Here is a 25,509-nt window from a genome sequence, read left to right as displayed (position 1 = left end):
CTAAGACCTTTGACAGGCTGCACAAGAGTGGAAGGCGATGGATTGATGAGTTGCCGGCGGTTCTTTGGTCGATCAGAACAACGCCAAATCGAGCCACTAGCCAGACACCTTTTGCCCTGGTATATGGGGAGGAAGCAGTTCTCCCCACGGAACTCATACACAGGTCACCTCGAGTGCTCGCTTATGATGAGCTTGAGCAAGAGTCGTTGCGCCAAGATGACGCAACACTCCTTGAGGAAGATCGTCTTCGGGCGGCTGTAAGAGTGGCACGCTACCAGCAAGCCTTGCGCCGCTACCATAGCCGCAAGGTTCATCCCCGAAGCCTTGAGGAAGGCGACCTTGTTCTTCAGCGCGTTCAGTCGGCCAAGAATTCCAACAAGTTGACGCCAAAGAGGGAAGGCCCTTATCGGGTAATATGAGTCACCAGGCCGGGCGCAGTCCGCCTGGAGACCGACGATGCCATACCAGTGAGCAACTCCTGGAATATCGAGCATCTTCACAAGTTTTACCCATAAGGCGCGGCTTGCTGGGCCTCCAGGCAAGCCACCTTTTGTACGAGCTTTGCCGACAAGGCATGTGACCCTATGTACAAAGCCAGGCGCAGACCCTGAGCATAAATAAATAAAGCGCTGGCGCCCTAAGCTATAGCATGCATGCTAGGTCGAGTCTCGTCCTTGGTTAGGGTTGATAGTGCTTAGCGGCGGCTAACCCCTAGCTTAGAGGTCGAGTGCACGTCTCTCTGTTCTTCTCTGTCTTCTTTGTAGCTAACATCCATATAAGCTTCCATATTTCTATGTAGCCGGGGATCAAAACCAATTTGGACTGCCCTTGCAAACGTTGAGCCAGCACTCTTCAACCCGAAAGGCATCCGTAAAAAGCAATATATAACACATGGGTGATGAATGTTGTCTTTTCTTCGTCTTCTCTCATCATGAAGATCTGGTGGTATCCTGGGTAGGCGTCAAGGAATGATAACAAATCACACCTGGCCGTGGAATCAACAATCTGGTCGATGTGCGACAACGGGAAAGGGTCCTTAGGAAAAGCCTTATTGATATTTGTGTAGTCAATGCACAGCCTCCACTTCCCATTTGCCTTGCGCACAACCACCGGATTGGCCAACCATGTCAGATGGAGCACACCTCTCACCAAACCTGCCGCTTCCAACTTCCTGATCTGCTCCGTAATGAACTCTTGCCATTCCAAAGCTTGCTTCCTGACCTTCTGCTTGACGGGTCGCGCATGAGGGCAGACAGCAAGATGGTGCTCAATCACCTCCCTAGGATCGCCGGGGATGTCGGATGCTTGCCATGCAAACACGTCGACATTCGCCCGCAGGAAGGTGACAAGCGCGCCTTCCTATTTGCTGTCTAGGGTGGACCTTATGGTGAACCCCCTCCACCCCCGTGCCATCCTCCTTGACGGACACCATCTTGGTCTCTGGTGGTGCAGCTCTGGATTTCTTGCTCTTGTCGGTGGACCTCTCTTGCACGTCCTCGACGGGAGCACAACACTCTGAAGAGGTGCTCTTGCCAGAGTGGGTGCGAGATGTCTCGCCAGCCTTCTCCCTCCTGGGGCTGCAGTGGCAGGAGCAAATGCCTTGGCGGCAGTCGCTGCAAATGCTTCTCGGTAGAGTTGGTAGACACAGATCAGTGCGTCCTTCTTGTCGGAGGGGACGGTGATGATGGTCATCGGCCCAGGCATCTTCAGCGTGTTGTAGGTGTAATGTGAGGCCGCCATAAACTTGGCTAGCGCTAGGCAGCCGAGGATCCCGTTGTAGAGCTAGGGGATCTCGGCTACATCAAAAACAATCCTCTCCGTCCTGTAGTTTAACTCGCCTCCAAACATCACGGGCAGCGTGACCTTACCCTTCGGCTGACTCCTCCCCGGGCTGACCCCTTGAAACTTGCCCGTATCTTCGAGGTCTCCATCAGGATTCTCCAGCCTTTTGATCACAACGGGCGAGATCAAGTTCAGACTGGCCCCGCCGTCAACTAGCTTCTTCGTCACCTTAACGTTGCATATTGTTGGAAAGACCAACAACGGCAAACACTCGACCGCAGTTAGGGATGGCAATGGGTCAGGTTTGGGGCGGGTGGAGCTGGTCCAAATCCAACCCATGACCCATCTTCCTACCCTCTACCCATCCACCAAATTATCCATGGGCAAAACTTATGCCCATGTCCAAACCCACTGGATACCCACATACCCATGGAGCTCCATGGGCATAGAAAAGTCAGCATGAAGCCTTCCCAAAGAGCAAATTAACTCATCATCATTCACTCACAAATGACAACATAAGCTACATGCATAAGTAGGCAACAAGTAATACGATGAGTCCTTAAGTGTGACATGCCAGAGGTTAATTCTGCAACAAATAGCTCATGGAACAAGTTGCATATTTCCTGCCATTTCCCATTGATTCGCTCTTTCTACTATCACTGACATATGGCCCCACATGTCATACGGGTATCCATTGGATATCCATGGAGCACAAACTATAACCATGCCCAACCCGGCTGTTCGTGGGTATCCATATCCATGGACCCATGGGCGAAAATGTGCTCCATACCCTTGCCCAACCGGGTCGGATATCCATGGGTACCCAGATCTATGGATAAAATTGCCATCCCTAACAGCAGTTGTGCGATCAGGGTGGTCCTCGGCGTCGAAAATGATAGGCGTGCGGGACCAGTTCAGTGGCCTCTGAGCGTCAAGTGATGGTTCCGCTAATGTGACCTCACACGCCCACTGCTTGAGTTGGCGGTGAGAGGTGTGCAGCGAGGCGCCGCCGTCGGCGCACATGGCCTCCGTAGCCCTCTGGAACTCATGCTCGCCGGACTCGTCGTCCTCGTCATGATCGTCATCTCCTTGCTTCTTGTCGCGGCCCCGAGCGGGCCTCTCTTGCTGGTTATCCTTTCCGCGGCAACCTCCTTGGCTACCACACTTCTTGCCAAATCCCTCGGCACCATCCTGGCCCTTATCCTTGTCCTGCCTCTCATACTCAGCTTTTTGCTCGGCAAGTAGCTTGACTTGTTAGCAGTTCTGGAGGTCGTGCCCCTTGGTGTGGTGGATCTTGCGGTATTGCTTGTCGGAGCCTCCTGGCTTGTCGGCAGCCGCTAAGGCCCGGCAAGCGGCGCACCCGGCAATTTCCTTGCTGGGGTCGTCTACCTTGGCCTTCTAGGCAGCGTCGGCGTCCTTGGATCCCTCGACAGCAAGCATGGTCTTGCCCTTGCGCTTCCTATTGCGGCGCCAGCCCTTCTTCGTCGGGGTGGCTGTGCCTTCATCTGTGGAGTCGGTTTCCACATCGGCGTCCTCGTCGGGTACTTCCTCCCCTCTTCAGCGCGAGCGCACCTATCGGCCGGAACATAAAGTTCAGCCACATCTTTGACCTTGTTCATCGCCAGCTCTTCACGCATCTTGCGGTTGCGCACATTCTGATGAAATGCGTTGATCACGACGGCGGGATGAACATCTGGGATGTTATACTGCACCCGGTTCAACCTTTGTATGTACTTGCGCACGGTTTCACCTTCCTTCTGGGGGGTGATATGCAAATCGCTTGCCTAGCCATGAGCTTGGTGGCCTCCGGTGAAGGCGCGAACAAACTCATGGCACAAGTCCGGCCAAGAAGAAATGGAATCCGCCGGCAAGTGCGTCAACCATGACATAACATTGGGTTTAAGTGCCAACGAGAAGCAGTTGGCAAACACCTTGTCATCGTGGGCTCCAGCAGCTTGCATCACGATGGTGTAGATGCTGAGGAACTCTGACGGGTGGGTCTTGACGTTGTACTTTTTGGCAACGCCAGGCTTGAACGTGCGGTGGGAGGGCCACTAGAACTGCCGCAGCTCACGGGCAAAGACTGGGCAACCTACCTCGTAGGGTAGGTCGCTAGAGCCCCCCGGTGATGGGTGGTCCATAGTGGGCCCCGCCCGCCTACCTGACTGGTGGCGTGCATCGCGCCGGCGCTCGATGGTGGTTCGAGTGTCTTCACGAGCTCGCTCCCGAAGAACTTGGTGCTGGTCGCTTTGGGTCCGTGGGTTGGACGACGCTATGGAAATGTTATCACAAGCGTCGTCACGACGGATCAACACCCGCGGTGGCTAGCATGGAGGAGGAGAGTGCACCATGGCCACAGCACCCCCGATCCTTCCACCACTGGCATGCGGCGGCTCGACGGAGCGTCGACCTGAGGGCCCCACCGGTCATGGCTCATCTTTGTTGGCAACACCGACGAGGCTTCGGATGGTGGCTCTCCACTCGTCGAGCTTTTCCACAGCAGGAGGAAAGTCGAGAAGCAACTGTGCACGTGCCAAAGCTTCTGCTGGCATGGCAGGTGGCGAAAGCTGCATGGACCATGATGCGCTCCGACTTCTAACCACGTTAGAAGGAGCTCTATCACGGCCTGGCGGCTATACGCCGTTTTCGCTAGCGCCTCGGCACGCCTGCTGGCCTTCTACGTCCCGCGAATGATGCACATGACTCTTCTCACAGCGGTGCCCAGGGGCACCAGCGTGGTGACGCTGCTCGTCACGCACAACCTGGGAAGAGCGCGTCGGGGGCGCCATCGTAGGCGCCTCGGAAGTCGCCGCACCGCCCGTGGGTGGCACGATGCCGCCCCTAGAGGGCCCCGCGCCGCCTGCACAGGGCCTGGCTCCGTCTTTGGATTTGGTGGCGTGTGGCCCGTCGTCTCACGCACGAACGACGCCGCTCACCAGGCTTTGGCTGCCAGAGCAATGCGGGTGTTCGCGGGCAGCGCCTCAGCTTCCGTCCGCGACCGCCCCACCACTCGACCGCACTGGTATGGGCCGTTCAGCCCCCGATGAACCGTTCGCTGTGATCGTCTTCTACTTGGGAGCCATGGCGATGAAGAGCTACCAAACTAACTACTAGACCAGATTTTCACAATTGCGCGCCCCCTACCTGGCGCGCCAGAGATGTCGGTGGGAAACGACACCTATGGGGTCAATGGGATCCCTTCTACGGTTGGCGGGCGTGGGGTTGTTCAAAGAGCGGGTCTGGCGGTCAGCACGCAAATCGTTTACCTAGGTTCGGGCCGCAGAGACGCGTAAAATCCTAGTCCTGCTTTGATGTATATTTGAGTGTTCTTGTGTTCTTGAACTAGTTGTGATGTCTGTGCAGTCCAAAAGATCTGAATCCCCCTCCAGTACGCCTCGGGCCTCCTTTTATAGACAAAAGGGGTCGCCACAGTGGCACACATGAGGTTGAAAGGTGTACAGTGGTTGAGTCTATCCTATGGCATCGTCGGACAAACGCATTTAATGCGCTGCCGACGTGCCCCTCTTGCTTTATTGGGGACGACAAAGAAGCTCGTCCTAGCTGTCGTCACCTCGCCTGGCTCTGAGGCGCGTCCAAGCTGACGAGGCGTTCTAGCGCCACGTTGGCTAGCTGCTGGGCTGGCGCGGTGGTGGAGCCTTCATGAAGATCTGCATGCCACCACGCAGGTGCTTGCTGAGTTGGTGTGGAGACCGCGCGCTGCCATGCAGATGCCTACCCAGCTAGTCGAGCTGGCAGCTGCATGGGAGCGGCAGTGGAGTCTTGGCAGGCGTGGGCCTGGCTGCAGCCCCGCAGGCGTCTTCGGCAAGGGCCTTGCCGGGGGCCAGCAAGGGTCTTGTCGCGGCACCGCGGTCGTCCTCGGCAAGGATCTTGCCGGGGGTCTCGTGGACTTCCTTGGCAAGGCTCTTGCTAAGGATTGTCGTCTTGTGGTTCTTGTCTGGTCTTGTGTATTTATGATCTCTACAAAGATCTGCATGCCACCATGGAGGTTCCTCCCGAGCCTTGGTTCCAATGTGGTTGATGGTGTTGGAACCCCTTGGGCACAAGGGTGGCGCGCTCTGCTAGCATCAGGCAAGTTGCCCCGGCAAGGGTCTTGCCGGGGGAGTCCACCTCGCCCTCTTGCACTCTATGCACCCCTGGTCTTGGCGTTGCTCTGGTTGTCTTGCGCTCTGGCATCCCTCCTCTGCCCTGCTCAGTGCGGCCGTGGGCGCGGCTCTGACTGCCCGTGCACAAGCAAAGGGGTGTAAAAGGAGAGCCCCTACTTTTGTACACCGACACGGTGCAACTGTTCAAATGGGCGGTAGGAGAAGCCAAATCGCGGGACCAACTGCGACGGCGCTGCTAGGCATGCATCGTAGGCGAGGTGAGTTGCCCTCCTTCCCCGCCAGCGATGCAGTGAGCTACTCGGTTGCTGCTGGAGTGAACTTGCGGCACCATGGCGGTTTGCAACCGTGACAATCACTCCATCTATATGTATTGTATTCCTGTGAAAATACTTGGTCGTTTGGAAAAAGATGGTAATTGATTTATCACTAGTTTTTGAATGTTGGTCATGACAATCACCCGAAGCCACAACCAGAAGTCTCCATCGCGTAATACTTACGGTCGGTCGCACCAATAGACGGTCGGTCGGACCCGCGACACGCATGGACTTGGTCTGACATGTACGACCAGTTACATCACTGACTTGTGCGACCGCATTTGAGCAGTAGTACTTGATATTTGTGTTCCAGGAAACTCATCGGGAGTCGTTTCGGGCCTCGAAACCGAAACCATCAATTAATCTTTAGCTTGTTCCCATCACATTCCAAAATGTATAGTATAATTAAGTGCAAACCTGCTCACACCTAGTATGTATCAAACCTGAATGTGTTCCCACTATGCAGGTTTTAGTACTAGTGCTAGTACTAGGTTATAAAAAGGGGAACTAGTACCTAGCCGAAAATCACTCTACCTCTTCCTCCTCATAAGTCTTTCTTGTTCATCTATCCTTGACATGGCCAGTGTGCAGAGCTCTAGGCCGAGAACTACTCCTAACAAGGGAGCAACAACCAAGGCCATGGAAAAAAGAGAGGGCTCGCCGCCTGGCAGAGACCTCAAAAGATCTCTCACAGGCAGGCAAGGGCTCCCAAGAGCGCCCTAGCCACGGAGGAGAACATGCCGAGCTAGCGGTGCTGGAGTCTTTATCCCTCGACGACATGCCCGATCAACTCAATAAGCAGGAGGAGTTCATCGACGGCTTGGTGGAGCTGCTGAAGGAGAGCCTCGACGACATGCCCACTGATCTCAATGAGCAGGGGGAGTTGACCGCCGTCTTGGTGATGCTGCTGAACAAGAGCATTGCCTCAAATAAGAAGGCGACCGGCGAAATCCTAGAATTTCAGGAGGACAAGGCGAAGCTCCGCTACGAGCTCGACCTGGTGAAGGAGGAGAACATCGACTGGAAGAAGCTGCATGAGAAGAGTAGTTCCTCGATGAGGATGCTGCAAGCCCTCATCATGGAATAAAGGAGCAGTTGCCGAAGCCCGCATCGAGCACCCGGCTGCTATCGAGGTACGTAATGCGGCTGTGGAACAGATGATGAAGGCACGCGTTGAGAAATCCCGCGTCATGGACAGAATGAAGAAGATGGCGGAGGAGATGCGCGAGGAGATGGAGGTCGTGGAGGCGATGAAGAAGCAGTTACAACTCTGCGGCCAGCAACCCTTCATGTAGTAGAGAGCAGCGCCCCTGACTTGTGTGTGCGTCTTCCTTCTATTTTTTTTGGGGGGGGGGGGGGAATATTCTTTTTTTTTTTTTTGGGGGGGGGGGGGTAATATTCCTTTTTCTTTTGCTCCTGTGTTTCTTCTTTTGCTTCAGGTGTTTCGCCGCACGTGTCACGTTCTCTGCAAGGCATGAATAGAACAATGCTAACGATGAGCAGCGGCGTGGGATTGATGACTAGCAAATTAGATCATTTTTATCGCCATATCGCACTGGGCTGTCATGTTTCGTGCTCCTCGTCGTACTAGTACTCCAGTGAAAAACTTGAGTATACCGCACAGTTCTTTGCTCCTCCTCAGGTCATCGGCAACATTTATACGATCATTCAAATCACAAGGCCCCACCTTCCATCAGTAATGAGCCATCAAATCACAAAGGCCCTCGCCTCTCGTGAAACTGACCAAGCGAGACTGCCCCGCCCTCTAGCCTTTTAAATGTATACTTTTGTACAGTAGTAGTATCGATGGATTGCGCCATGGAGCAAAACTAACAAGATGAAATTAAATAAAAAGGTGGTACATACAGAGAGTGCTCGTCGCTAAATTATGCATATAGTACTATTAAAAAAGCTAGTACATGCTTAGATGGGGTGCTAATTCTATTAAAGAAATTGGCATACCTATTTAATTCTTGGGTTTTTATTATTTCTGCCACTAGTTGTGTCTCACTACTCAATTTTGCCACTAGAAGTTACAACTACTCAAAAATGTCGTCGATTCGTGAGATGCTTGCTCAAAAATGCCATCGTTCTGTTAGATGTTTCCTCAAAAATGCCATCAGACATTGTTATTTTCACGTCAAACCTGTTGACCATGTTATATGACAAAAATAAGCCTAGACCCACAGGTCGATTATCTTTATCTCACAATGATAAGTGTGGCCCCGCTTGTCAGGAGTAACCAAGAGAATAATTTTACAGGAAAATAAGAACGCTGTTAGGATCAAGTAGGCCCCACACTTTATTGTACTGTAGTGAGATAAAGGGAGAGTTGGCATGTTCGTCCATAGGTATTTATGTCATTATAACATGGCAAAATAGATTTGAGTCACAATAATGGTGTCCAGCACAACACACCTCTCAAAAAAACTAAGCACTCTGAAATTCTTTGACAACTAAACTACTGGCTATATGATGTTGGCCATATATATTGTAGGTATATAATGTGAAGAAATGAGTGGTAGTACTACCAACTACAAGATGAACTATAAGAAATAATAGTATGTACATACTGAAGAGTTAAAGTAACGAGAAGGAACATAACATAGTTTTGCTGGGGGCTCAGCACAACACACCCCTCAAATAAAACTAAGCACCCTGAAATTAAACTAAGCAACTAATCTGGTAGACACTGCATTACAACCACCATGAGCAACAACACTGCCACCTTACTCGGACTCCTCGTCCACGTTCTCGACTTTGTCCTTGTCCCTCTTCCTCTTGGCCAATACTTCTTTGCTTGAACCACACACTTGGCTCTCGCTCTTCATCCAACCCTTGTAGATATTGAAACAAAGGTAGGCATCCATTGTAGCGTAATTGATGTGCTCTCTATCTAGTACATTCCACTGCCATGCACGATGAAACTTGGGCGGAGGTTTCGTGAGTTTACCGTGTGAAGGATCAACCATGGCTGCTGCCAGGGTCAGCGTTGAAGGCTGACGGGAGGACACCAGCACATTCCTATGGAGGTCAAAGGGCTGGCCTACAAGGAGGCATATCCGACCCAGGACTTCTTTGTCGTTCATAAAGTCTACATAAACGAAATTGACTTTGCCACCCCCGAGGAAGTTCTTAAAATCCTCGCACTCAACGTCAGCATGGCATATGTCGTAGACCAAGCACAAGTTATGCATGCAAACCTGGATCACGGCGGGCTTCTTCTTCTCTTCCTCCTTTAGATTCTTCTCTTTTCCCAGGACTGTGGCGTACTCAACATCTAGCCCAGCGACCCACTCATCACCCTTTGACTTTTCGAACATGCATCCGAAGCAAGCAAGGCATCCTTTCACCGTCACGGAAGAACGGGTGTAGATGACGTCAAACTCATCGCTGGTGATGGTTCTAACCTTGTACTCACAGCCGATCATGGATATTAGGGACGCCATGGATTTGGGAGGAGGGTTAGGATTAGTGGAACAACTGTAATGTGAAAGGATGGGACGACTAGGAGCGAACTGATGTAATGTTAAAGGACGGACGGGGACGAGTAGGAGCGAACTACTAGTAGTTTTCCGATTGTAAAAATGCTGAGTGGGGCGTGCAAACGGCAGGGTAGTGCTTTCTCGGTGGATAAATGGATTCATGCACAGTACTATGGGGGCCCAATTAGATGTCATGTCTACTAGACACCCAATTAAATGGCTTCATGCATCTTCGTGTTCACACGTCAAGCGTCGGGAAAATTACACGTGATATGAAGCTTTCCATGCTCCCATGATACGGGCTTCCGAGAGCCCTTGGATTTGAGATCGAACGGTTGCATGGCGTGATTCTAGACCTATGGGTGAATATCCTATCCTAGAGGGTTATTCTGCAAATTTTCAACAACTTAGCATGCGACTGTTCGATCTCAGATCCAAGGGATGTCAGCAGCCCGTATCATGGCCGCGCCTACCACGACCGCCGCCTCGCTCGCGCGGTCGCGCCCTTGGAGATTTCAGACAGCTATAAATGAGCATTTTTTTGCCTACTTCGCATGCATGAAACTACTTCCTCCATCCAGGTGCGTTAGGCTATCTGATGTTGGCATGTCATACATAGTCATCACTTAGTCACTCATACAATAAGGTTAGATGTAAGGTTGGCTATAAGAGTAAAAAAAATTACTTCTCTCTATCTCTTTCTTCGTGCTCCCTCCGTTTCAGTTTACAAGTCCTGCGCGTATACCTAGGTTGTCAATTTTATCACCATAATATAAACTATATAACACAAAAATTATACCTTTTGAAAATAGAACATCTAAAGTTTATAATGTATATTTTTGTAATATATGACTTCTACTAGGGGTACGCGCACTCCTTGTAAATTGAGAGAGAGGGAGTAGTATTCATTGCATTTTCCAGAAGGAGTAAGGAGTACAGTACTTGGCACCTATATACCATGGAGGTGGTCAGGAATCGGAAGACTCACGTCGGCCGTAGCATCGCAGTTAAAATGATAATGGCAAGTCAAATCACAGGGCCCCACCTATCCAGCAGTAACTCGCCGTCAAATCACACATCCATACGTTTGCAGCAGCCTACTCCCTCATCTTCTCGCCTCCCTGTTGAACCGACTAGGCGGAACTACCCCGCCTATCGCGCGGGAAAAGACCGCCCTCGACTTTTAAATATAATTTTGTATCCATGGATTGTGCCATGGAGCAAAGCCTCAAGACAACAGCGGTACACATGTATACATCATGACCGTCGTGTTCGTGTCGCACCCCAGACGGTCGGTCGGTCTGGCACGGCGCTCTCCGAATGGAACGGGCATCATATTGCGTTTGCACACACATGTGGGACCGAAATTGAGAAAGTACCATAGCACACTCCCCAGCCCCGCAAGTCGACTGAGTTAATAGAAGAGAGAGACGGGCGATAGTACTGGAGCAGTATTGTACATATGTCGGTGCCTGGACGATCCCTGCATGACACGGAAGATCAGTTCATCCATGCATGTGACTAGACTCCAGCAGACGGCTGGATTGGCTATCGTCTACATATCGTGCAAGTTGTGTTGTACAGGGTTGTAGTTTTGATGAGAAATCTAAAAAAAAAGGTTTCTTGCCATCTCGCAATATTAGGTGTCATGTGCTTCGGATCACTACGAGGGTTAAACAACGACAACTAAGTTCCTCCAAGGCACTAGTCATTGGGGGCACATGCACGAAGCCTACTCGGCTGCCATCTGTTGGGAAACATAGCAGGCAATTTCAAAAAAATCCTACGCTCACGCAAGATCTATCTAGGAGATGCATAGCAACGATAGGGGGAGATTGTGTCCATGTACCCTCGTAGACCGAAAGCGGAAGCGTTTGATAACGCGGATGATGTAGTCGAACTTATTCTAGATCCGACTAATCAAGCACCGAACGTACGTTACCTCCGAGTTCTGCACACGTTCAGCTTGATGACATCCCTCGTCCTCTTGATCCAGCAAAGGTGTCGAGGAAGAAGATGAGTTCCTTCAGCACAACAGCGTGGTGGCGGTGACGGTGAAGTGACCCGCGTAGGGCTTTGCCTAAGCACTATGAAGATATGACCGGAGCCATAAACTGTGGAGGGGTGTGCCGCACATGGCTAACAATTGTTGGTGTGTGTCCTAGGCGCCCCCTCCCCACATATATATAGGTGGGAGGGGGAGGGGAGCAGCCATGGGGCGCCCCAAGTAGGAGGAATCCTACTTGGGGACCTCCCTAGTTCGGCCTCCCTCCCCCCCTTCCTTTTTTTGGCGGAGAGAAAAGGGAAGGGGGGCCAAACCCCTTCTCCTCCTTTTCCAATTCGGCCACATGCCTAAGGGGGGCGTGATACGTCACCAACGTATCTATAATTTTTGATTGTTCCATGCTATTATATTATCTGTTTTGGATGTTTTATATGCATTAATATGTTATTTTATATGATTTTTAGGACTAACCTATTAACCTAGAGCCCATTGCCAATTTTTGTTTTTCCTTATTTTAGAGTTTCGCAGAAAAGGAATACCAAACGGAGTCCAAACGGAATAAAACTTTCGCGGTGATTTTTCTTGGACCAGAAGACACCTAGGAGACTTGGAGTGCAAGTCAGAAGAGCCACGAGGCGGTCACAAGGGTGGAGGGTGCACCCCCGACCTTGTGGGCTCCTCGGTGACCCCTTGACCTAGATCTTCTTCCTATATATTCTCAAATACCACGAAAACTTCCAGGGGAGCCACGAAACCACTTTTCCAGCACCGCAACCTTCTATACCCGTGAGATCCCATCTAGGGGCCTTTTCCGGCATCCTGCCTGAGGGGGATTCGATCATGGAGGGCTTCTACATCAACACCATTGCCTCTCAGATGAAGCGTGACTAGTTTACCTATTGGGAAACGTTGTAATTTAAAAAAAACCAATGCACACACAGGATCATGGTGATGCATAGCAACGAGAGGGGAGAGTTTGTCCACGTACCCTCATAGACCGAAAGCGGAAGCGTTAGCACAACATGGTTGATGTAATCGTACGTCTTCATGATCCGACTGATCCAAGTTCTGAATGCACGATACCTCCAAGTTCAGCACACGTTCAGCTCGATGACGTCCCACGAACTCCGATCCAGCAGAGCTTCACGGGGGAGTTTCGTCAGCACGACGGCGTGATGATGGTGATGATGATGTTACCAACGCAGGGCTTCGCCTAAGCACCGCTACGATATGATCGAGGTGGATTATGGTGGAGGGGGGCACCGCACACGGCTGGGAGAGATCAATGATACGTCTCCAACGTATCTATAATTTTTGATTGTTCCATGCTATTATATTATCAACCTTGGATGTTTTATATGCATTTATATGCTATTTTATATGATTTTTGGGACTAACCTATTAACCCAGAGCCCAGTGCCTGTTTCTGTTTTTTCCTCATTTTAGAATATCGCAGAAAAGGAAATCAAACGGAGTCCAATTGACCTAAAACTTCACGGAACTTATTTTTGGATTAGAAGAAGCCCAGAAGACTTGGAGTCCATGTAAGGGAAGCTTCGAGGAGGCCACGAGGTAGGGGGCGCGCCCACCCCCTTGAGCACGCCCTCCACCCTCGTGGGCCCCTCGTGGCTCCCCTGACGTACTTCTTCCACCTATATATCTCCATATACCCTAAAAACATCCGGGAGAACAATAGATCAAGAGTTCCGCCGCCAGAAGCCTCCGTAGCCACCGAAAGCAAATCTAGACCCGTTCCGGCACCCTGCCGGAGGGGGAATCCTTCTCCGGTGGCCATCTTCATCATCCCGGTGCTCTCCATGACAAGGAGGGAGTAGTTCTCCCTCGGGGCTGAGGGTATGTACCAGTAGCTATGTGTTTGATCTCTCTCTCTCGTGTTCTTGAGGTGGTACGATCTTGATGTATCGCGAGATTTGCTATTATAGTTGAATCTTATGATGTTTCTTCCCCCCTCTACTCTCTTGTAATGGATTGAGTTTCCCCTTTGAAGTTATCTTATCGGATTGAGTCTTTAAAGATTTGAGAACACTTGATGTATGTCTTGCCGTGCGTATCTGTGGTGACAATGGGATATCATGTGATTCACTTGATGTATGTTTTGGTGATCAACTTGCGGGTTCCGGCCATGAACCTATGCATAGGGGTTGGCACACGTTTTCGTCTTGATTCTCCGGTAGAAACTTTGGGGCACTCTTTGAGGTTCTATGTGTTGGTTGAATAGATGAATTTGAGATTGTGTGATGCATATCGTATAATCATACCCATGGATACTTGAGGTGACATTGGAGTATCTAGGTGACATTAGGGTTTTGGTTGATTTGTTTCTTAAGGTGTTATTCTAGTACGAACTCTAGGGCTGTTTGTGACACCTATAGGAATAGCCCAACGAATTGATTGGAAAAAATAACTTTGAGGTGGTTTCGTACCCTACCATAATCCCCTCGTTTGTTCTCCACTATTAGTGACTTTGTAATGACTCTTTGTTGCATGTTGAGGGATAGTTATATGTTCCAACTATGTTATTATTGTTGAGAGGACTTGCACTAGTGAAAGTATGAACCCTAGGCCTTGTTTCCTATCATTGCAATACCATTTATGCTCACTTTTACCATTAGTTACCTTGCTGTTTTTATATTTTCAGATTACAAAAACTATTATCTTCTATCCATATTGCACTTGTATCACCATCTCTTCGCCGAACTAGTGCACCTATACAATTTACCATTGTATTGGGTGTGTTGGGGACACAAGAGACTCTTTGTTATTTGGTTGCAGGGTTGCTTGAGGGAGACCATCTTCATCCTACGCCCCCTACGGATTGATAAACCTTAGGTCATCCACTTGAGGGAATTTTGCTACTGTCCTACAAACCTCTGCACTTGGAGGCCCAACAACGTCTACAAGAAGAAGGTTGTGTAGTAGACATCAAGCTCTTTTCTGGCGCCATTGCCGGGGAGGTTAGTGCTTGAAGGTATATCTTTAGATCTTGCAATCGAGTCTTTTAGTTTCTTGTTTTATCACTAGTTTAGTTTGTAAAAGAAAATTACAAAAAAATGGAATTAAGTTTGCCTCATACGCTTCATCTTTTTAATATCTTTCGTGAGTATGATGGAAAGGAAAATTGTGCCAAAGTGTTAGAAGAAGAATGCATTAAAATGTTTGGCACTAAATATTTGAATGATGAGCATGATTGCAATGTTGTTAGTATGAATTCCTTGAATATCCATGATGATAATGATATGCAAAGCCACAAGCTTGGGGAAGCTATGTTTGATGAAGATGATATTTTTTGCCCCCCAAGCTTTGATGAGCAAATTTACTATGATGATAGCATGCCTCCTACCTATGATGATTATTGTGATGATACTTATGCTATAAAAAGTAGTGATTATATTTATAAAACTTGTCATGATTGTGATTACCCCTTCTCAGGACATTACTCTTTTAATGTGGAAACAATTTATAGTATTCGAGTCTCTTATGATACTCCCACTATTATTCATGAGAAGAAATTTGCTTATGTGGAGAGTAATAAAAATTCTATGCTTGTAGATCATGAAAATAATGCTTTAGATGCTGGTTATATTGTTGAATTCATTCATGATGCTACTGAAAATTATTATGAGGGAGGAATATATGCTTGTAGGAATTGCAGTAATATCAAGTTTCCTCTCTATGTGCTTAAAATTTTGAAGTTATGCTTGTTTTACCTTCCTATGCAAGTTGACTATTGTTCCCATAAGTTGTTTGCTCACAAAATCCCTATGCATAGGAAGTGTATTAGACTTAAATTTTCTAGTCATATTCTTCATGATGCTCTCTTTATGTTTCAATTATTATCTTTTATGTGAGCATCATTGAAATCATCATGCCTAGCTAGGGGCGTTAAACGATAGGCTTGTTGGGAGGCAACCCAATTTTATTTTTATTCCTTGATCTTTGTTCCTGTTTAGTAATAAATAATTTATCTAGCCTCTGTTTAGATGTGGTTTTATGTTTTAATTAGTGTTTGTGCCAAGTAGAACCTTTGGAAAGACTTGGGGAAAGTCTTTTTGATCTTGCTGTAAAAAACAGAAACTTTAGCGCTCACGAGAACTGCTGCCATTTTTATTTGGAAAGTGCTATTTAGTTAATTATTTTTGCAGATGATTAATAGACAAATTACTCAGGTCCAGAAATTTATTTGAGAACTTTATGAGTTCCAGAAGTATACGTTTGATCCAGATTGCTACAGACTGTTCTGTTTTTGACAGATTCTGTTTTCATGTGTTGTTTACTTATTTTGATGAATCTATGGCTAGTAAAATAGTTTATGAACCATAGAGAAGTTGGAATACAGTAGGTTTAACACCAATATAAGTAAATAATGAGTCCATTACAGTACCTTGAAGTGGTGATTTAATTTCTTATACTAACAGAGCTTACGAGTTTTCTGTTAAGTTTTGTGTTGTGAAGTTTTCAAGTTTTGGGTAAGGATTCGATGGACTATGGAATAAGGAGTGGAAAGAGCCTAATCTTGGGGATGCCCGAGGCACCCCAAGGTAATATTCAAGGATAGCCAAGAGCCTAAGCTTGGGGATGCCCCGGAAGGCATCCCCTCTTTCGTCTTCGTTCATCGGTAACTTTACTTGGAGCTATATTTTTATTTACCACATGATATGTGTTTTGGTTGGAACGTCAATTTATTTTGTTAGTATTTGCTTGCTGTTATTTAGAACAATGTTTTCCATCTTTTATTTCAATAAAAGTGGCATTGATAGCCTTTACTGTGCCTATTTTAGAAGTCCACATGTTGCTGTTCGAAAACAGAAAGTTTACCGCTGTTGCAATAATTCCCTAGAAAAGTCAGAATGTGATAAAATGTTTAAACCTTCTGCATATTAAGATTTGATAAATTTACTACAGTGGCAATTTTCTTTCATAATTTTTGGAGCTAGGGAAGTATGGATGTTGCTGCATTCTTTACAGACTATCATGTTTAGGCAGATTGCTGTTATGTTTGCATTGTTTGCATATGTTTGCTTCTTTAATGATTCTATTTGAGGATAGGACTATTAAATATGCAGAGGCATTTAGTAGGCAATGTTGAATAATAATTTTAGTAATTTTCTATAGTAGAGTATGATAAGGTTTTGGCAATGGTTTATACTAACTTATCTCACGAGCCCTTGTGTTGAGTTTTGTGTGGATGAAGCTTTTGAGATTTAGGGAGACCGTGATATGAGAGGAATTAAGGAGACACAAAAGCTCAATCTTGGGGATTCCCAAGGCATCCCGAGATAATATTTCAAGAAGTCTCAAGCGTCTAAGCTTGGGGATGCCCCGGTTGGCATCCCACCTTTCTTCTTCAACAACTATCGGTTAGTATCGGTTGATCCTAAGTTTTTGCTTCTTCACATGATGTTTGCTATTCTTAGAATGTCATTTTATTTTGCTTTGCTTGATGCTTGAATAAAATACCAAGATCTGAAATTCTTAAATGTTAGAGAGTCTTCACATAGTTGCATAATTATTCGACTACTCATTGATCTTCACTTATATCTTTCGGCGTAGTGTGTCGTTTGCTCTAGTGCTTCACTTATATCTTTTAGAGCACAATGGTGGTTTTATTTTGAAGAAATAGATGAACTCTCATGCTTCACTTATATCATTTTGAGAGTCTCTAAACAGCATGGTAATTTGCTTTGGTTATGAATTTAGTCCTAATGTGATGAGCATCCAAGATGGATACAATAAAAACTTTCATATAAAGTGCATTGAATACTATGAGAAGTTTAATACTTGATGATTGTTTTGAGATATGGAGATGGTGATATTAGAGTCATGCTAGTTGAGTAGTTGTGGATTTGAGAGATACTTGTGTTGAAGTTTGTGATTCTCGTAGCATGCACGTATGGTGAACCGTTATGTGATCAAGTCGGAGCATGATTTATTTATTGACTGTCTTCCTTATGAGTGGTGGTCGGGGACGAGCGATGGTCTTTTCCTACCAATCTATCCCCCTAGGAGCATGCGCGTAGTACTTTGTTTCGATAACTAATAAAATTTTGCAATAAGCATGTGAGTTCTTTATGACTAATGTTGAGTCCATGGATTATACGCACTCTCACCCTTCCACCATTACTAGCCTCTCTAGTACCGCGCACCTTTCGCCGGTACCATAAACCCACCATTTATCTTCCTCAAAACAGCCACCATACCTACCTATTATGTCATTTCCATAGCCATTCCGAGATATATTGCCATGCAACTTTCCACCATTCCGTTTATTATGACATGCTTCATCATTGTCATAATGCTTTGCAAGATCATATAGTTGACATCGTATTTGTGGCAAAGCCACCGTTCATAATTCTTCCATACATGTCACTCATGAGTCATTGCATATCTCGGTACACCGCCGGAGGCATTCATATAGAGTCCTATCTTGTTCTGAGTATCGATTGTAATTCTTGAGTTGTAAGTAAATAAAAGTGTGATGATCATCATTATTAGAGTGTTGTTCCAGTGAGGAAAGGATGATGGATACTATGATTCCCCCATAAGTCAGGATGAGACTCCGGACGAAAAAAAAAGAGGCCAAAGAAGCCCAAATAAAAAAAGAGGCCATAAAAAACAAAAGGCCCAAATAAAAAAATAAAAAATGATGAGAGAAAAAGAGAGAAGGGGCAATGCTACTATCCTTTTATCACACTTGTGCTTCAAAGTAGCACCATGATCTTCATGATAGAGAGTCTCCTATGTTGTCACTTTCATATACTAGTGGGAATTTTTCATTCTAGAACTTGGCTTGTATATTCCAATGATGGGCTTCCTCAAAATGCCTTAGGTCTTCGTGAGCAAGCAAGTTGGATGCACACCCACTAGTTTCTTTTGTTGAGCTTTCATACACTTCTAGCTCTAGTGCATCCGTTGCATGGCAATCCCTACTCATTCACATTGATATCTATTAATGGGCATCTCCATAGCCCGTTGATACGCCTAGTTGATGTGATACTATCTTCTCCTTTTTGTCTTGTCCACAACCACCATTCTATTCCACCTATAGTGCTATATCCATGGCTCACGCTCATGTATTGCATGAAGATTGAAAAAGTTTCAGAACACCAAAAGTATGAAACAATTGCTTGGCTTGTCATCGGGGTTGTGCGTGATTTAAATATTTTGTGTGGTGAAGATGGAGCATAGCCAGACTATATGATTTTGTAGGGATAGCTTTCTTTGGCCATGTTATTTTGAGAAGACATGATTGCTTTGTTAGTGTGCTTGAAGTATTATTATTTTTATGTCAATATTAAACTTTTGTCTTGAATCTTATGGATCTGAAATATTCTTGCAACAATAAATAAGAATTACTTAGAGAAATATGTTAGGTAGCATTCCACATCAAAAATTCTGTTTTTATCATTTACCTACTCGAGGACGAGCAGGAATTAAGATTGGGGATGTTAATACGTCTCCAACGTATCTATACTTTTTGATTGTTCCATGCTATTATATTATCAACCTTGGATGTTTTATATGAATTTATATGCTATTTTATATGATTTTTGGACTAACCTATTAACCCAGAGCCCAGTGCCAGTTTCTGTTTTTTCCTTGTTTTAGAATATCGCAGAAAAGGAAAATCAAACGGAGTCCAATTGACCTGAAACTTCATGGAACTTATTTTTGGATCAGAAGAAGCCCAGAAGATTTGGAGTCCACGTAAGGGAAGCTTCGAGGAGGCCACGAGGTAGGGGGCGCGCCCACCCCCTAGGCGCGCCCTCCACCCTCGTGGGCCCCTTGTGGCTCCCCTGACATACTTCCTCCGCCTATATTTCTCCATATACCCTAAAAACATCTGAAGCACAATAGATCAGGAGTTCCGCCGCCAGAAGCCTCCGTAGCCACCGAAAGCCAATCTAGACCCGTTCCGGCACCCTGCCAGAGGGGGAATCCTTCTCCGGTGGCCATCTTCATCGTCCCGGTGCTCTCCATGACGAGGAGGGAGTAGTTCTCCCTCGGGGCTGAGGGTATGTACCAGTAGCTATGTGTTTGATCTCTCTCTCTCTCTCGTGTTCTTGAGGTGGTACGATCTTGATGTATCGCGAGCTTTGCTATTATAGTTGGATCTTATGATGTTTCTTCCCCCCTCTACTCTCTTGTAATGGATTGAGTTTTCCCTTTGAATTTATCGGATTGAGTCTTTAAAGATTTGAGAACACTTGATGTATGTCTTGCCGTGTGTATCTGTGGTGACAATGGGATATCACGTGATTCACTTGATGTATGTTTTGGTGATCAACTTGCGGGTTCCGCCCATGAACCTATGCATAGGGGTTGGCACATGTTTTCGTCGTGATTCTCCGGTAGAAACTTTGGGGCACTCTTTGAGGTTCTATGTGTTGGTTGAATAGATGAATCTGAGATTGTGTGATGCATATCGTATAATCATACACACAGATACTTGAGGTGACATTGGAGTATCTGATGGGTTTCGAAGTAATTTCAAAAAAATTCCTACGCACACGCACGATCATGGTGATGCATAGCAACGAGAGGGGGAGAGTGTGATCTACGTACCCCTGTAGATCGACAACGGAAGCGTTAACTTGGTTGATGTAGTCGTACGTCTTCACGACCCGACCGATCAAGCACCGAAACTACGGCACCTCCGAGTTCTAGCACACATTCAGCTCGATGACGATCCCCGGACTCCGATCCAGCAAAGTGTCGGGGATGAGTTCCGTCAGCACGACGGCGTGGTGACGATCTTGATGCACTACCGTCGCAGGGCTTCGCCTAAGCACCGCTACAATATTATCGAGGACTATGGTGGAAGGGGGCACCGCACACGGCTAAGAATATGATCACGTGGATCAACTTGTGTTCATGGGGTGCCCCTTGCCTCAGTATATAAAGGATGGAGGAGGAGGAGGCCGGCCAAGGCAATTGGTGCGGCCAGGATGTGGAGTCCTACTAGGACTCCAAGTCCTAGTAGGAGTCCACCAAGAGGGGAGGAAGGGAGAAGGAAAGGTGGCCGGCCCCCTTTTCCCTAGTCCAATTCGGACCAGAGGGGAGGGGGGGCGCAGCAGCCCCTTGGCCCTTTCTTCTCTTCCCACTAAAGCCCATCAAGGCCCATTGCTTCTCCCGTAACTACCCGGTACTCCGAAAAATACCCGAATCACTCGGAACCTTTCCGATGTCCGAGTATAGTCGTCCAATATATCGATCTTTACGTCTCGACCATTTCGAGACTCCTCGTCATGTCCCCAATCTCATCCGGGACTCCGAACTCCTTTGGTACATCAAAACTCATAAACTCATAATATAACTGTCATTGAAACCTTAAGCATGCGAACCCTACGGGTTCGAGAACAATGTAGACATGACCGAGACACGTCTCCAGTCAATAAACAATAGCGGAACCTGGATGCTCATATTGGCTCCCACATATTCTATGAAGATCTTTATCGGTCAGACCGCATAACAACATACGTTGTTCCCTTTGTCATCGGTATGTTACTTGCCCGAGATTCGATCGTCGGTATCTCAATACCTAGTTCAATCTCGTTACCGGCAAGTCTCTTTACTCGTTCCGTAATACATCATCTCACAACTAACTCAGTAGTTGCAATGCTTGCAAGGCTTTATGTGATGTGCATTACCGAGAGGGCCCAGAGATACCTCTCCGACAATCGGAGTGACAAATCCTAATCTCGAAATACGCCAACCCAACATGTACCTTTGGAGACACCTGTAGAGCACCTTTATAATCACCCAGTTACGTTGTGACGTTTGGTAGCACATAAAGTGTTCCTCCGGCAAACGGGAGTTGCATAATCTCATAGTCATAGGAACATGTATAAGTCATGAAGAAAGCAATAGCAACATACTAAACGATCGGGTGCTAAGCTAATGGAATGGGTCATGTCAATCAGATCATTCACCTAATGATGTGATCCCGTTAATCAAATAACAACTCTTTGTCCATGGATAGGAAACATAACCATCTTCGATTAACGAGCTAGTCAAGTAGAGGCATACTAGTGACACTTTGTTTGTCTACGTATTCACACAAGTATTATGTTTCCGGTTAATACAATTCTAGCATGAATAATAAACATTTATCATGATATAAGGAAATAAATAATAACTTTATTATTGCCTCTAGGGCATATTTCCTTCAGTCTCCCACTTGCACTAGAGTCAATAATCTAGTTCACATCGCCATGTGATTTAACAGCAATAGTTCACATCACCATGTGATTAACACCCATAGTTCACATCGATATGTGATCAATACCCAAAGGGTTTACTAGAGTCAGTAATCTAGTTCACATCGCTATGTGATTAACACCCAAAGAGTACTAAGGTGTGATCATGTTTTGCTTGTGAGATAATTTTAGTCAACGGGTCTGTCACATTCAGATCCGTAAGTATTTTGCAAATTTCTATGTCAACAATGCTCTGCACAGAGCTACTCTAGCTAATTGCTCCCACTTTCAATATGTATCCAGATTGAGACTTAGAGTCATCTGGATTAGTGTCAAAACTTGCATCGACGTAACCCTTTACGACGAACCTTTTTGTCACCTCCATAATCGAGAAACATATCCTTATTCCACTAAGGATAATTTTGACCGCTGTCCAGTGATCTACTCCTAGATCACTATTGTACTACCTTGCCAAAATCAGTGTAGGGTATACAATAGATCTGGTACATAGCATGGCATACTTTATAGAACCTATGGCTGAGGCATAGGGAATGACTTTCATTCTCTTTCTATCTTCTGTCGTGGTCGGGTTTTGAGTCTTACTCAATTTCACACCTTGTAACACAGACAAGAACTCTTTCTTTGACTGTTCTATTTTGAACTACTTCAAAATCTTGTCAAGGTATGTACTCATTGGAAAAAAACTTATCAAGCGTCTTGATCTATCTCTATAGATCTTGATGTTCAATATGTCAGCAGCTTCACCGAGGTCTTTCTTTGGAAAATTCCTTTCAAACACTCCTTTATGCTTTGCAGAATAATTCTACATTATTTCCGATCAACAATATGTCATTCACATATACTTATCAGAAATGTTGTAGTGCTCCCACTCACTTTCTTGTAAATATAGAATTCATTGCAAGTCTGTATAAAACTATATGCTTTGATCAACTTATCAAAGCGTATATTCCAACTCCGAGATGCTTGCACCAGTCCATAGATGGATCGCTGGAGCTTGCATATTTTGTTAGCACCTTTAGGATTGACAAAACCTTCTGGTTGTATCATATACAACTCTTCTTTAATAAATCTATTAAGGAATGCAGTTTTGTTTATCCATTTGCCAGATTTCATAAAATGCGGCAATTGCTAACATGATTCGGACAGACTTAAGCATAGATACGAGTGAGAAACTCTCATCGTAGTCAACACCTTGAACTTGTCGAAAACCTTTTGCGACAATTCTAGCTTTGTAGATAGTAACACTACTATCAGCGTCCGTCTTCCTCTTGAAGATCCATTTATTCTCAATTGCTTGCCGATCATCGGGCAAGTCAACCAAAGTCCATACTTTGTTCTCATACATGGATCCCATCTCAGATTTCATGGCCTCAAGCCATTTTGCGGAATCTGGGCTCACCATCGCTTCTTCATAGTTCGTAGGTTCGTCATGGTCAAGTAGCATGACCTCCAGAACAGGATTACCGTACCACTCTGGTGCGGATCTCACTCTGGTTTACCTACGAGATTCGGTAGTAACTTGATCTGAAGTTACATGATCATCATCATTAGCTTCCTCACTAATTGGTGTAGTAGTCAAGGAACAGATTTCTGTGATGAACTACTTTCCAATAAGGGAGAAGGTACAATTACCTTATCAAGTTCTACTTTCCTCCCACTCACTTCTTTCGAGAGAACCTCCTTCTCTAGAAAGGATCCATTCTTAGCAACGAATGTCTTGCCTTTGGATCTGTGATAGAAGGTGTACCCAACAGTAACTTTTTGGGTATCCTATGAAGACACACTTTTCCGATTTGGGTTTGCGCTTATCAGGATGAAACTTTTTCACATAAGCATTGCAACCCCAAACTTTAAGAAACGACAACTTTGGTTTCTTGCCAAACCACAGTTCATACGGTGTCGTCTCAACAGATTTAGATGGTGCCCTTTTAACGTGAATGCAGCTATCTCTAATGCATAACCCCAAAACGATAGTGGTAGATTGGTAAGAGACATCATAGATTGCACTATATCCAATAAAGTACGGTTAGGACATACGGACACACCATTATGCTGTGGTGTTCCATGTGGCATGAGTTTGTGAAACTATTCCACATTGTTTTAATTGAAGACCAAACTCGTAACTCAAATATTTGTCTCCGTGATCAGATCGTAGAAACTTTATTTTCTTGTCACGATGATTTTCCACTTCACTCTGAAATTCTTTGAACTTTTCAAATGTTTCAAACTTATGTTTCATCAAGTAGGTATACCCATATCTGCTCAAATCATCTGTGAAGTTCAGAAAATAACGATACTTGCCGTGAGCCTTAACACTCATCGGACCGCATACATCAGTATGTATTATTTCCAATAAGTCAGTTGCTCGCTCCGGAGAACGGAGTCTTAGTCATCTTGCCCATGAGGCATGGTTCGCAAGCATCAAGTGATTCATAATCAAGTGATTCCAAAATCCCATCAGCATGAAGTTTCTTCATGCGCTTTACACCAATATGACCTAAACGGCAGTGCTACAAATAAGTTGTATTATCATTATTAACTTTGCATCTTTTGGTTTCAATATTATGATTATGTGTATCACTACGATCGAGATCCAATGAACTATTTTCATTGGGTATGTATCCATATAAGGTTTTATTCATGTAAACAGAACAACAATTTATTCTCTTACTTAAATGAATAACCGTATTACAATAAACATGATCGAATCATATTCATGCTTAACGCAAACACCAAATAACACTTATTCAGGTTCAACACTAATCCCGAAAGTATAGGGAGTGTGCGATGATGATCATATCAATCTTGGAACCACTTCCAACACACATCGTCACTTCACCCTTAACTAGTCTCTATTTATTCTGTAACTCCCGTTTCGAGTTACTAATCTTAGCAACTGAACTAGTATCAAATACTGAGGGGTTGCTATAAACACTAGTAAAGTACACATCAATAACATGTATATCAAATATACTTATGTTCACTTTGCCATCCTTCTTATCTGCCAATCACTTGGGGTAGTTCCGCTTCCAGTGACCAGTCCCTTTGCAGTAGAAACACTTAGTCTCAGGCTTAGGACCAGACTTGGGCTTCTTCACTTGAGCAGCAACTTGCTTGCTGTTCTTCTTGAAGTTCCCCTTCTTCCCTCTGCCCTTTTCTTGAAACTAGTGGTCTTGTCTACCATCAACACTTGATGTTTTTATCGATTTCTACCTTCGTCAATTTCCGCATTACGAAGAGCTTGGGAATCGTTTCCGTTATCCCTTGCATATCATAGTTCATCACGAAGTTCTACTAACTTGGTTATGGTGACTAGAGAATTCTTTCAATCACTATCTTATCTGGAAGATTAACTCCCACTTGATTCAAGCGATTGTAGTACTCAGACAATCTGAGCACATGCTCACTAGTTGAGCGATTCTCCTCCATCTTTTAGCTATAAAACTTGTTGGGGACTTCATATCTCTCAACTCGGGTATTTGCTTGAAATATTAACTTCAACTCCTGGAACATCTCATATGCTCCATGATGTTCAAAACGTCTTTGAAGTCCCGATTCTAA

The sequence above is a fragment of the Triticum urartu genome, chromosome 2 (assembly GCF_003073215.2).
Source record: "Triticum urartu cultivar G1812 chromosome 2, Tu2.1, whole genome shotgun sequence".
In the NCBI taxonomy this organism is placed as follows: Eukaryota; Viridiplantae; Streptophyta; class Magnoliopsida; order Poales; family Poaceae; genus Triticum; species Triticum urartu.
This window is presented reverse-complemented; position numbering follows the sequence as displayed.